Raw genomic sequence first — 15,151 nt, forward strand, 5'->3', positions numbered from 1 at the left:
GTGGGACCCAATTTCCAGTGGGACTATATGTAGGGCACTATATACAGGGTGCGCTATATGTAGAGCGCAATCTACAAGGGGCTATATGTGGGGCACAATCTACAGGGGAGGCTTTATGTGGGACACAATCTACAGGGGGACTAGATGTAGAGCGCTAACTTCAGGGGGCTATATGTAGAGCACTATCAACAGGGGGGCTATATGTGGGGCACTATCTACAGGGGGCTCTATGGGGGCACTATGTGTGTGTGTGTGTGTGTGTGTGTGTGTGGGAAACAGTCTATGGTGCTATTATAATCAGGGACACAGTGTATGGCGTTATTATAATTAGAGGTGCAGTGTATGGTACGATTATATATCTATATATAACATATTGTGCGGCACCATGATAACTTTATCTTTGTTTATAGATGCAGAAATGTTTGAAAAGTGAGAAGCCCAAGACATCTGAGCGGAAAACTGCAGCAATGGGTCGTGGCCGGGAGAAGTCATAGAGGTCTGGACTGGATGGAGAAGAAAAGAGAAAAAGAAGAACTAGAATCTGAAATGAAGTCACCAGTAAGTCACTTAATGTAAATGTTTATTCTGCCTCCAATCAGTACAGTAGTCACTGTATGATCTGCAGCGAGATGATGGGTGGAATGATATTTTTTGGGGTAAACAGAAACTCCCAGCATATCCTTACCATTGTTCGGGCCACGCTGGGAGCTGTAGTTTTATCCATACAAACCTATACAGCAGGGGTTGCACTAAATGGAGCTGTATTTATGTACTGAGCTTGGTTCTGGGGCTGTATTTATGTACTGAGCTTGGTTCTGGGGCTGTATTTATGTACCGAGCTTGGTTCTGGGGCTGTATTCATGTACCGAGCTCGGTTCTGGGGCTGTATTCATGTACCGAGCTCGGTTCTGGGGCTGTATTCATGTACCGAGCTCGGTTCTGGTGTTGTATATATGTAGTGAGCTTTGTTCTAATACTGTATATATGTACTAGGCTTGGTTCTGGTGTTGTATTTATGTGCGGAGCTTGGTTCTGGTACACTGTTTCCGTAAGGCCTCGTTTACACGTGCGTGATATACGTGAGTGCGATGCGCGTGCTTTTCACGCGTGTCGTACGCACCTAAGTAAGTCTATGGGGCCGTGCAGACAGTCCGTGAGTTTTGCTCAGTGTGAGTGCGCTTAAAAAAAACTCACGACATGTCCTATCTTTGTGCGCTGTTCGCAAATCACGCACCCATTGAAGTCAATGGGTGCGTGCAAACCACGCATGCTGCACGGAAGCACTTCCGTGCGAACTGCGTGATTCGCGCAACAGCTGTCAAACTCTGAATGTAAACAGAAAAGCACCACGTGCTTTTCTGTTTACAAACATCCAAACGGAGTGTCATAATGATGGCGGCTGCGCGAAAATGACGCAGCTGCGCATCATACACTGATGACACACGCAGCTGTTAAGTGCCTTTTGCGCACGCAAAACGCCTCATTTTTTGCGTGCGCAAAAACGCACACGATCGTGTAAATCAGGCCTAAGTCTCATACGCTGCTTCCGTAACTGCCATTCACTATCAGTTATGGAAAGTCCATGGTCAGGAAGTGGCCGAGAGGCAGCCATAGGAGAAAGAGTTAGAACAGGGTTTAGGGTGCCCGGTTCTAGAGATAGGTGCGGGTCCCAGAGGTGGCACTCACATATATCTGACAGGATCCAAAGGATATGTCATAAATTTCCCTCACGGGAAATCCCCTTTAAAGTGTAACTAATCTTCTAAAAGACTTCTGACATGTCATAGTGAAATGTCAGAAGTTTTGATCGGTGGGGGTCCGAGCACTGAGACCCCCATGGATCGCTAAAACAAAGAGGCAGAAGCGCTCAGGTGACCACTGTGCCGCTTAGTTTCTGATTTGCTTTTCTTGGAACAAAGAAAAAAAAGTTACACTTTAAAGAGGAGGGATAATAATTTTATTTTTTTTATTATTATTTTTTCTTTAATACAACAGTCTATCAGTGTGTTTGGTGCAACTTTCTAAATACTTTTTATTAAAAATGATTTTTACTTTTTGAGATACAGCTGCTTTATATCCTGAATACAGAGCAGCTGTATCTAATGCTAAAACCTGTATCCGTCAAGTCAGTGGCTCTGACAGGTACAGTGTCAGCGGGTTTTGGAGGGGGGGTTGAATTGCATGTGAGAAGGAAGGAGGGGGCCCAAGTTGTGTCAACAGCCCAGGGCCCATGGTACACTTAGGGCAGATTCAGACGAACGTTGCGTTTTTGCGCTTGCAAACAACGCAGCGTTTTGCGTGCGCAAAAACCATTTGACAGCTGCGTGTGTCATCCGTGTATGATGCGCGGCTGCGTGATTTTCGCGCAGCCGCCATCATAGAGATGAGGCTAGTCGACGCCCGTCACTGTCCAAGGTGCTGAAAGAGCTAACTGATCGGCAGTAACTCTTTCAGCACCCTCGACAGTGAATGCCGAACACAATATACAGCAACCTGTTAAAAAAAAAAGAAAAAGTTCGTACTTACCGAGAACTTCCCGGCCGTTGCCTTGGTGACGTGTCCTTGGTGACGCATCCTTGGTGACGCACCTCTCGACATCGGGCCCCACCTCCCTGGATGACGCGGCAGTCCATGTGACCGCTGCAGCCTGTGCTTGGCCTGTGATTGGCTGGAGCTGTCACTTGGACTGAATTGTCATCCCGGGAGGTCAGACTGGAGGAAGAAGCCGGGAGTTATCGGTAAGTCAGAACTTCGGTTTTTTTTTACAGGTTCATGTATATTGTGATCGGAAGTCACTGTCCAGGGTGCTGAAACAGTTTAACTCTTTCAGCACCCTGGACAGTGACTATCTCCTGACGTCGCGTACCGGAAATTTTTGAAGCGCTGTTCTTTTCTTTTTCTTTGAACTATTTTTTTAACATAAGCTGTAAATGGGGCATCAACTGTTTGCAATGACAAAACAAACAATTATAAATGCAGCTATGGGACATGACATCCGCTATAACTCATACCAGCGCGAGTTACCTAATATAATGTATTAATAAAATAGATAACCTTTATATTTAGACATCTACACATAAATACAATATAAAATGGTGCTCAAAAGGTATATATCCTGTTTAACCATTTAAATATGAGCGTTGTGGTAAAAACCATGTATGAGTTTACAATAGACTGCTTCTTGCTTTAATTGAATACAATGGCAGAAAGCAGCAAACTATCTCCATACCCAATAAATTTAGACTTTTTTTGGGTAATAGTGTGCGGACTGTCTAATGTCACCACCAATTGCTCCTACTCCCTGACAATATGAAAAGATGCTGGTGAAGGAGAATATGCTAGAAGAAGCAGTATGGCTTTCTAAGAGTGGTCATTTCCATCACTGCCATACAGATCAATAGACACCAAACCTTTGGCTGAAATAGCTCAGACAATTACTACGATGTTAGCTTACTACTGGTACTCCAACGCAGTACTGAAGCATATTGTCTTAACACATTACTGTCCAATGTGGTTAATGCGAGGTCTTTCCTGAACACTGCTGCTCCACATAGAACTGTAAGTTAACATTATGGGATAGAACAGTACTTGTCCGTATAGTGCTACATGAGGACTTCACCATGGCTTCCGATTGACATGCTTGAGACTTCGATATTAAAGGGGTTTTCCCCATGACATACATTTATGACATATCCACAGGATATGTCATGAATTTCAGATAGATGTGGGTCCTACCTCTGGAACCCGCACCTATCTCTAGAACGGGGCCCCCTGAACCCTGTTCTAGCGTTGTCTGATCTCGCTGACTCCCGGCCACTTCCTGGTTATATGGTCGGGAGTTACGAAAACAGTGTAGCTGTTTTTGTAATTCCCATAGTAGTGAATGGCAGTTACGGAAGCAGCGTAGCACGCGAGTTACGCCGTTTCCGTAACTACCATTCAGTTCTATGGGACTTACGGAAACAGCATAGCTCAGCGACCACATAACCTTTTTCATGGTTGGAATTCACCTCATACAGCCACAACACAGAGCGGCTGAATGGGATATAGGGGGCCCCGTTCTAGAGATAGTTGCGGGTCTCAGAGGTGGGACCCGCATCTATCTGACATTTATGAGATATCCTGTGAATGTCATAGATGTCTGATTGGAACCCCCTTTAAATAACGCATTTTTATTATTTTTCCCTTCTCAAATGCTTGTCAGACGATTATGACTTTAGGCTGCACTATCCTGTGGATAGGTCATAAATGTCTCTCATGGGAAAACCCCTTTAAAGGGTTTGTCTCATCAGAGACAACCCCTTTCAGTTTGAAGCCGAGGGAAGACACAGACAGGTAGGTATTTCCCCGAAGTGGTCAGGCCTCTAAATATAGTATTATATGGTAGCGATTGTGATAAATAGCTGTACATGTAATACCCAGAATAGAGTCAATTTTCCATAGCAGCTCTTCATTCTGGCTCATAGTTTGATCCTGAATTGTGGGACCTCCACCCCTCTATGACATCCATATGCCCCAATAGGGCATATGCACAGGGGTTGTGTTCATGAGACAACCCCTTTGATACTAAAATATTGCTAACAATTGATACCAATGCTGGTTTTATTGTTTTGATAATTCATGTCAGGATATATATTATACATAATCCAAGGGAGAAAGCTTACCCCTTACATACTTTCCTTCAGATATTTAAACGAAAAAAAGTCTTGATATTGCAAATCTATACATTTTGAAACAGACTTGCAGAGTTCAATATATAAAACCAAAGACTATGTTGCAATACAAGTTATAAACATTACACAGGGATTGATAAAATACGGTTAGGAACTTATTAAGATTTCCTCTGCTATAGCAGGAGTGGCCACATCCTAGCATTTATAACCAAATTTATTATCACATAAAAATAAAAAAATAGAAACATAACACGGACTTCTGACCAGCTTTCTAACCGAAATACTAGTGGAACTTGAAACTCTTGGGCCCCCTTGCGCAGGATCTATACCTGGACACAGTACCAACAGGTGACAACTCTATGTTCCAACATACAGTATGTGATTACATCACGCTGCACAAGGATTAATACACAGCATAAAGAACAAGTATTCATTAGTATAGTGAAGTAGTTCTGTATGAACACATAGCCTCACAAGATATCTATTTACCTATGCATTAGCATTTACCAAAAATAAATGAAATACAAAAATCTACAGGTGTAGTTACAAATGGCAGTTTTGTAATTTATTTATGAAAAATCACGGCAAAAAAAAGTCCCAAGAGCTGCATGTGTACATACAACCGAAGACATAAGAAATCTCATGGTTATCACGATACGGATCCTATAACACATACAAGTGATTTTAGTCCCTGTTGCATGTCTACATCTAATTAAGCTGTCACCAGATGCTCGTGATGGCATGACTGCGACTGACACCGGAAACTTTACGGTCTTTAGTAAAATGGAGAGCTAGAGACATCTATTTATGTAGAACATTCATTGTTTAACAGATATTAAAAAATGCTAAAATTGCTACTCTATGTTGTTCACACTATGTGAAAAGGTCATAAATAAAGAAACATCTAACATGCTACCGATGAATGTTATGAAAATGACAGCTGCTGGCTTTACCACAAGTTTTTTTTCCACATATACATTTTTAGGATATTAATAAGATATGCTATATTTGTCTGATCAGTGGTGGTCTAAATGCTAAGGCACCCTAAAAGAGTGCCGATACTTTATTTAATTTTTACTATATAAATCAATAGTACAAGTGAAGATAAATAACCTTGTAATACATCTATTTGCAGAAAAATTCTGCTTTCTCCAATTATCAGACTCCTGTTCACTCACTCAGGAGTTGGATTCACTACTTTACTTAAGGACCAGGTTATAGCTGCTCATAGAAGTCTATGGAGAGGGGAGTGGAAGGAGGAGGGATCTGCTGGAAGGAGACACTAGGAAGCTGCATCAGCATCTGTGTTATATCTCACCCCAGTGTTGGATTCACAGCTACACTGCTCATTACAGCTGTGTAATGGCCTCCATGAGCCTTTGGAAATCATATGAAAAATAAAGAATACAAGTCATATAATGGTCAGATATACAATGCATTTGGAAAGTCTTCAGACCCTTTCACTTTTTTCACATTTTGCTATGTTGAGGCCTTGTGATAAAAGAAATAAAAAATCACGTTTTTTCCCCCATCATGAAGTGAAAACAGAATGTTAGTAATCTTTGTTAATTTATTTAAAAGGAAAAACTAAAATATTGCATTGACATAAGTATTCAGACCCTTTACTCAGTACTTAGTTGAAGCACCTTGAGCAGCGATAACAGCTTCCAGTCTTCTTGGGTACAATGTCACAAGGTTTGCACACCTGGATTTGGGGATTTTCTGCCATTCTCCTCTGCAGATCCTCTCAAGCTCTGTCAGGTCGGATAGGGACCGTTGGTAGACCGTCATTTTCAGGTCTCTGCAGAGATGTTCAAGTCTGGGTTCAAGTCTGGCTGGGGCACTCAAGGACATTCACAGAGTTGTCCCTAAGTTGGAAGGTCAACTTTCAGCCCAGTCTGAGGTCCAGAGCACTCTGGATCAGGTTTTCATTAAAAATATCTCTGTACTCTTTCCCTCAACCCTGTCCCAGCCGCTGAAAAACACCCCCACAGAATGATGCTGCCACCACCATGCTTCACTGCAGGGATGGTATTGGGCAGGGGATGAGCAGTGCCTGGTTTCCTCCAGACATGACGCTTAGAATGGAGGCCAAAGAGTTCAATCCTGGATTCATCAGACCACAGAATTTTTTTGCTTTTTTGCAAACTCCAGGCGGCTCTCCGGTGTCTTTTACTGAGGAGAGGCTTCTTTCTGGCCACTCTGCCATAAAGCCAAGATCGGTGGAGTCATGCATGGTAGAAAGAAGTTGGCACTACTAGTCAATTTTTAAAGGCAGGGAGCGGATGTGCAGGAAATTCAGAAAAGGAGTTCTTAGGGTATGTTCCCACGGTAGCGTCCGATACGCCTGAAATTACGGAGCTGTTTTCAGGCGAAAACAGCTCCTGAATTTCAGACGTAATTGCTCGTACTCGCGTTTTTCGCGGCGTCAATTACGGACGTAATTGGAGCTGTTTTTCAATTGAGTCAATGAAAAACGGCTCCAATTACGTCTCAAGAAGGACATGAACTTCTTTGACGCGGGCGTCTTTTTAAGCGCCGTCTTTTGACAGCGGCGTAAAAAAAAAAGCCTCTGTGCACAGAACATTGTAACCCCATTGATTTCAATGGGCAGATGTTTGCTGGCGGTTTGGAGCCGTATTTTCGGACGTAATTAGGGCGTGTGAACATACCCTTATAATTACTTTGGGTGGTGCTCAGTAACAAACAGTTGAAGCAAAATCTTGTACAGCAAGTAGTGAGGAAAGTTAAAAATAAGCACTCACCCATATGGGCGAGTGCCGTTTTGTCACTTTCCTCACTACTTGCTGTACCAAATTGGTAGAGTGCTGCAGGGATGGTTGACCTTCTGGAAGTTTCACCCATCTGCACACAGGATCTTTGGAGCTCAGCCAGAGTGACCATTGGGTTCTTGGTCACTTCTCTTACCAAGGCCCTTCTCCCCTGATTACTTAGTTTGGTGGAGGGGCCAGCTCTAGGAAGAGTTCTGTTTGTTCCAAACTTCTTCCATTTAAGAATTATGGATGTCACTGTGATCTAGGAAACTTTCAGCGCATCAGAACATTTTTTGTCCCCTTCTCCATATCTGTGCCTCCTCACAATCCTGTCACTGAGGCAGTTCTTTCCTCCTCATGACTTGGTTTTTGATCTGATATGAATTGTCAGCTGTGAGACCTTTATATAGACAGGGATGTCTCTTTCCCAATCATGTCCAATCAAATGAATTTACCCCAGGTGGGCTCAAATCTAGGTGTAGAAACACTTCAAAGATGATCTAGATAAATGGGAGGCCCCAGAGCTAAATTCCAAGTGTCATAGCAGAGGGTCTGAATACTTATGTCCATGCAAATTTTGAGGTTTTAATTTTTAATACATTTCCAAAAATGTCTAAAATTCTGTTTTCACTCTGTCATTATGGGATATTGTGTGCAGAATTATGGGGGGGGGGGGGGGGACTTGAATTTAATTTTTATTTCAGCACAAGACCTCAACATAACAAAATGTGAAAAAAGTGAAATGATCTGAAGACTTTCCGAGTTATTTCTCATGTATGAACACATGACAGCTTGTTCTGAAAAGATATAGGTATGCTCTAAACAACGGAGCTGCACCCAGATTCATTTGGGAAGCTCAAGATTAGTTCATTGACCATAATAGCCCGAACTGAGGTCTCTTGAATAAAGCCAAATGCGTTAAAACGCGCATACACTAAGAAAATTCCCAACACAGTCATCTGCGCTTTTAGGTGATAAGTAGGTTATAAATGACTGATCGCTGGGACCCACACAGAACACTAGAGAAGGGGTCCAGAGCCACCGTTCCTCCCCCCTGCACCCCACATGCTGCTTTATTTAATGCTTGTGGCCCTTTTAAAATAGTTGAGTGCAGAACTTGACTGTCTGTCAGTGCCAGCGACTTTGAAAAAAGCGGCATCGCGCATGCTCGACTGCCCCTCCATTCAAAGTTCTCCTCAATGCGGTCGTGCAGCGAGGAAGAACGGGTGGCTCAGGACCTCATTTTTAGTGATCGATGAGGGTCCCAGCAGTGCGCCACCAGCGACCAGACATTTATCACCTATGTTGCGGATAAGTGAATTTTTTTTATCTTTGGACAACCCATTTAAAGATGTATTCCCACCTGATTATGTTGTTATGGTATATCCTAGTGATATGTCAAAACATTATGGTCAATGAGGTCATGCACCTTTCAGACCCTAAGCATTCTGAAGAATAAAGGGCCCAATGTCCCTTCCTGATCAGGGGTTCACAGAGGTCTCCACTCGTCAGAATGTTCTTGGATAGGAGTACGACTTTACTGTATTGATAAATATGCCCCAATGTACTTTGTTTAGAAACTTTATAATATGGAGACATGCAAGAGCCAAATCGAAGAGAGAAACCGCAGCATTCAGGATAATCTAACGAAAATGTGTTTTATTCACCCACTCCCCTTAAGGACAGCAGTTAACCCTCTAAGCATCTGCAGGATGTCTGCCATTGTCACCAGGGAAAATCTGACCGATAAAACAGGTAGATAAAGCACACACACAGTATAGAGTAAGGCAGCTGAGGGAACAATGAGAGTAAGTATTTCTAGGTCACCTGTTAATCTTCTGACTATGGAAATATTCTAAAAATAAAAAATGGGGGGGTGAGGATGACGCCACCAGCTAAAAGCTGCTGATCTGATTACCTGTTATAGCCATAGGGGAAGCCGTAGTCTCCCCATAGACCCTAAGGCTATGTTCACAAGCTTAACAAAAAACAGCAGAAAATACAGAGCTTTTTTCAAGGGAAAACAGCCCTTGACTTTCAGCCGTTTTTTAAGCAACTTGTGTTTTTTATGGCCGTTTTTGGAGCGGTTTTTCTATTGAGTCAATGAAAAATGGCTCCAAAAACGGCTCAAGAAGTGACATGCACTTCACTTTTAGAAGGAGCTTTTTTTTACGCGGCCATTTTTAAAAACGGACGCGTAAAAAACGCCCTGTGGGAACGGAATGCAGTTTTTCCCATTGAAATCAATGGGCAGATGTTTGTAGGCGTTCAGCCCCCAAATTTTTAGCCGTCTTTTATGTGTGTTTACGGCCCGAAAAACGGCTGAAAATAGGCTGTGTGAACATACCGTCCTAGGGCCTAATCCTGGGAGGTCATTTTCATGTATTTACAGCAGCTGTTTTTGCAGGGCGCCTCTTAACATACGTTTATGGCTTATTCAGACGAATTTGCATTTATTTATATGGGGCTATTCACACGGCCGCTAGTTTTAACGGACGGTCATGGATCCCTCAGACTCAAGTCTATGAGGGATCCGTAAAAAAACGGTTTCGCACGGGTGCAAATCGGCTGTGAAAAACTGCAGTTTTTCATGGCCGATTTGACACCAGTTCATCTGAATAAGCCCCAAGTCTGAATATGTTGGGATACTGTAGCCTCAACTATATTGAAAAGCACAGTCGGCCGCACTTCTGAATATAAATCGAACAGTCTATGGCAGATGTATGCAACCGTGTAGGTACAGTCGCATACATCGGTCTAAACAGTCCCGCCGAGCACAAATACAAATTTGAGCCTTGCTGACATACAACCAGGATTATGGACTTAATTTGCATACTTAGAGTATACCTTACATACATTCTAAACCTAACTTAAATACTACAACTTACATAGTGCCTTACATACAATAATTATATACTATACCTTATTATCTAGACTTTACCTAAAAACCTGCTGCAAAATAGCCTGAAAATCTGCACCAAAATACATGGATTTTGGCAATAGCGGATCCCCATTAAAACTACAATAGGACTCAATTGTATCCACATTCTCTGGACGCAGATACAATTGACAGCGCTGGCGAGGCAAGGGAACCATCGATTTCCTTCCCTGGATTAGGCGCTCAGCTAGATGAGGCCTGGACAGAAGAGACTCTGCATCGCTGGAGGAGAGGACGGCGCAGGAACAGGTGAGTGTGGGGCTATCTACATGAGCCAGGGTGTGACATGCCACAAAAAGTCTTTGTGTAGCCCAGGACTGAGAGATAAATGGGTGTTACCATTCCCATTGTCAGGAGGTGGTGTCCCTACACAGTGTGATACGGTCAGTGATGACTGGAGACTGTCAGTATGTAGGGACACAGTGCTTTGACAAGAGGAATCGTAACACACATTTGTCGATGCTCAGACAGAAAGGTGGGTTAGGCTATTGATATGGCATGGCAGGGCGGCACTGGAGAAGGGGGGCCCAAGTTTGGGGTACAGTCCAGAGCCCATGGTCTACTTAATCTGCCACTGGATTTTGGTGGGAATTTGGCCGCAGATTACAGTCTTTTTATTACAGGGTAAAATCTACATGTAAAATTGAGTTTTGTAAGACCACATTCACTTGCATTGTATAGTGCGGTGCTGCAGGTTCTGGACGGAAAACTCAGCCTTACCTACATGCTATAAATGCTCAGAAGTTACATTGTACACCCCTACAAAAGAAAATTTACCATTTGTCACAACCTTAATGTGGAAACTACCTTACGGATATACTGTACCCTACTTGTATACAACACTTTTCTTCTTATATGTAGACAATATTTATTTACCTTACTTAGGGTATAGCAGTGTCGGCAACCATGTTCACTTGTGGTGGCCAATGTCCCCACGATTTTGCCGGGTATGGCACGAATGGCCAAATCGTGCAGTCATTGGCCAACGCAAGTTAACAAGGTTTGGGCAGCATGTGGACGCTGCCATGTAGGACTGAACTAGATCTTACATAAACACACATAAAACTGGCCATAGACGTAATGATTATCCGAAACAATGAGAGTTATCGTTCGGCTCCATTTACACATTGCGGTCAATTTATGTTTTAGCCGAGATTATGGTGCAATTTAGTGACAATTTTGCTCAGATCGCAGTCAAATTGCGTTTTCTTGCCGCGATGTGTGAACACAGACTTACGTCTCTGGTACTAAAAACAGCCGATTCCAAATGATACACTCCTCAACATTAAAATTGCAACACCAGGAAAGGCAAGCCGCAAGGTTATGCAAATCAATGAAGTAGCAGGTGTCGCTATGATCTGCAAATGATCACATTTTCAAGGACCGAGCTCTAATCTGTGGCATGTGAGAGAGCCAGAAAAGCCAGATAGAAAGCAAAGTCTTTTAGCCACATAAAACCTCAAAAATCGGATCAAGTGGTGCGGGATGTCTGTGCGCTACCTCCTGATCGTCGCCGTGCCAGTTATCGCAAACTGAGAGGGACAGAATCCTTGAATTGAGAGACCTTGGTTTATCTCTCCGGCAGATCGCTAGGCGCCTAGGCCGAGATGTGAGCACTGTTCAACATTGCGTATCCTGGATGTTGGGAGAACAACGAATGGGAATGACAGTAAGAGGTGCACGGAGGCGAACCTCTGCACGGACGCATCGTCTGATTGGAAGAATGGCACGTAGTGATCCATTCTGTACTGCAAGTGAAATTGGACATCACATCCCAAGACTAGGGCGGCAACCAGTATCGACGCAATCCATCAGAAGGCGTCTGCATGACATTGGGCTATAAGACAGACATCCAGCTACACCTGTTCCATTAACCACACGCCACCGCTCTCAAAGGCTATCATGGTGTACAGCAAGACGGCAATGGAGGTCTAGCCTCTTCAGCAATGAGTCCTGCTTAGGTCTCGGACGCAATGATAGCCAGATTGGTCTGTAGACCACGTTGCAACGCCGCAAGAGGCCTTCACAAGGGAACGTCACACCGGTCCTACTCCTGGGATTATGGTGTGGGATGGCATAATGTACGGCATCCTGACCTCTATAGTCTTCATTTCATTTACATCGAGAGACCAGTGGTACGGCCATTTCTCCAAAGTGTCTCAGAATCCCTTTTTCAACAGGACGCCATGTCGCATGTTGCACATGCTACTGTGAGCAGCGTGCATGGCCTAAACGTGCTACCATGGCATGAAGCGTCTCCGGACTTGTCTCCCATCGAGCACATCTGGGACGTCATTGGTCAGTCAATGCAAAGGGAGTGCCAGCAGCCAATCTTGATGATTTGCGTTCCCAAATGCATTCAGCGTGGCATAACATTTCTCAGACAACCATTAATAACCTCATTGATAGCATGCCAAGGCCTTTAAGTGCGTGTATTTCTGCATGTGACGCTCATACTCGATACTGAATAAATCAACATGTTTGGATTATTTTGTTTCCATTTTTTTATCATTTGCATATCATTGACATGTCTATCGATCCTGTGATTTCCACAATTCCAAAACCTTTCCTTCTTGGTGTTGCAAGTTCAATGTTGAGGAGTGTAGAAATCGGCTTAATTGGTCGGAAAAACGTATTAGTCATGCAAAAAAAATAATCCGTGGTTGTTAGTGGTAATCAATCATAGCGTTTACCATCGCCGAATAGAAAAACATGCGAGACAACACGAATGCACAACATTTCAATGCAAACAATTTTCCATAGGACATTTTCTTTGCATAGTGTGAAATATGTTTTCATTCACGCCACCTTCCAGGGGAGCATTCCGATTTCCAAGCGTATCACGGCCAAATCTTTACATCTAACTTGTAGTGTACATTTTACTTAGTCATTTTATAAAAAGTGTATGCAAACTTCCTTATTTTTATACTATGGTATAGACTATGTTTAGATAGTCGTAATATGGACACATTTTACGATCCCGAATACAGCTGCAATACCTGTACCTCCCAAAGTTCTGCTGAATGGGGATGCGATCACCGGATTTTGTGTAGAATAATTTATTACATATTACACCTTACAAACTACATATTGCACTTTCCTACTTATAAACGACATCTTGCTTACATACCACAACTTACATATATATATATATATATATATATACATATACATATACACACACATACATATATATATCTTCATGAAGGGAACCTGTAGTTATAATGTGTTCTGTGACAACCCAACAACCTTCATAATATAAGAGGAAGCCATAATCCTGCTCCATGGCTGTTCTGCCCCCACACAGGCTGAGAGCAGATGCTCCAGGATAAGAGCTGCACACATGAATTATTTAGTCCTGCAGACATGGCAACCTGCACTACTGTACATGGCATGATGCTGGTGGGTAAGAGCACACAATGCACTGGCACCACATCACGGACAGTTGGCTGAATGTTTGCCATCCACACACACGCAGCCGCTCCCCATATTCCATACAGCTGATAATGGGCAGCACTGAGATCCTCACCTGTTCCCAATGTACCGTCACAGATCCGTGCCAGTCCTGTGCATAGTGTGTGTGCCCGGTGCCGGATCCGGTCACCTGCCCCCGAATTGCTGTTTATTGAAGGATTTCCCAGCACCGTGAGAGCTGATCGCGCTGCTCAGGGCGGAGCTGTGTTGACAGATCCTGGATCCTTAAAGTGACAGCGGTGTGATTTGCTGAGGCTGCTCTAACAGTGACGTCGATCTGGAGGTTTAACCTGTTCAGTCCATCCCAGAGCTGCCGTGTCTTTCCAGCTACCCTTGTTTGTGAGGGGCAGTGCATTTTTCCATCTAAATCCCTACCCTTCTTTTATTTCTAAATATGTCTCACCTATACCTTATATAGGGGATTAACCCTTTCCAATCAGCTGCCTGAAAGTGACGTTTCCCTTGACATATACTACTAATATATCAGGGAACTGCATGAGTAGCAATTCCCTGTTGTGGTGTTGTTGTCTGAATTGCAGATCTGATTAAAAGATCACAGGGCAGAGTCATAAATGTCGTATTATCTGCTGATGCTCTGCGAGCTTGTCCGCATAATACGGGCTGCAAGCTTACAACAGAATACAATGTTGAACGTAGATATTGCAGTGTTGGGTCATGTTCACACATCCAGGGTTGTGTCAGGATTAAATGCGGATGCTGCGCCTGAGGGTATGTTCACACGGCAGCGTCCGTTACGGTTGAAATTACGGTGCTGTTTTCAGGAGAAAACAGCACCGTAATTTCATCCGTAATGGCATGTGCAGGCGCTTTTCGCTGCATCCATTACGGACGTAATTGGAGCTGTTTTTCCATGGAGTCCATGGAAAACGGCTCCATTTACGTCTGAAAAAGTGACAGGCCCTTCTTTGACGCGGGCGTCTTTTTTACGCGCCGCCTATTGACAGCGGCGCGTAAAAAAAATGACCGTCGGCACAGAACATCGTAAGACCCATTCAAATGAATGGCCAGATGTTTGCCGACGTTTTTGAGCCACATTTTCGGACGTAATTCGGGGCTAAAACGCCCGAATTACGTCCGTAAATAGTGTGTGTGAACCCAGCCTAAATCCTGACAAAATCCGCTCACATTCTGCCGGCAATGCCTGTGAATTTTAAACCCCATTCACACTTTTAGGAAAATACCTGCTTCATCAAAATAATGAACGCACTACAGATTTCAATCTGCAGCATGTTCCTAATTGCCATGGATTATGCCCAGGAAATTCAGAGATT

At 43.4% G+C, this 15,151-nt stretch overlaps 1 protein-coding gene across 1 annotated transcript in view; it reads right to left on the bottom strand.

Moving 5' to 3' along the window:
• SLC7A4 (solute carrier family 7 member 4) overlaps nucleotides 1–14,085 on the bottom strand; it is a 44,386-nt gene extending 30,301 nt beyond the window's left edge. Inside the window, exon 1 of the mRNA XM_075831030.1 lies at nucleotides 13,915–14,085. The gene's annotated coding sequence lies outside the window, so the exon portion shown is untranslated. The remainder of the gene's footprint in view (nucleotides 1–13,914) is intronic.
• Nucleotides 14,086–15,151: the final 1,066 nt, after the last annotated feature.

This window comes from Rhinoderma darwinii, chromosome 1 (assembly GCF_050947455.1).
Source record: "Rhinoderma darwinii isolate aRhiDar2 chromosome 1, aRhiDar2.hap1, whole genome shotgun sequence".
Taxonomy (NCBI): Eukaryota; Metazoa; Chordata; class Amphibia; order Anura; family Rhinodermatidae; genus Rhinoderma; species Rhinoderma darwinii.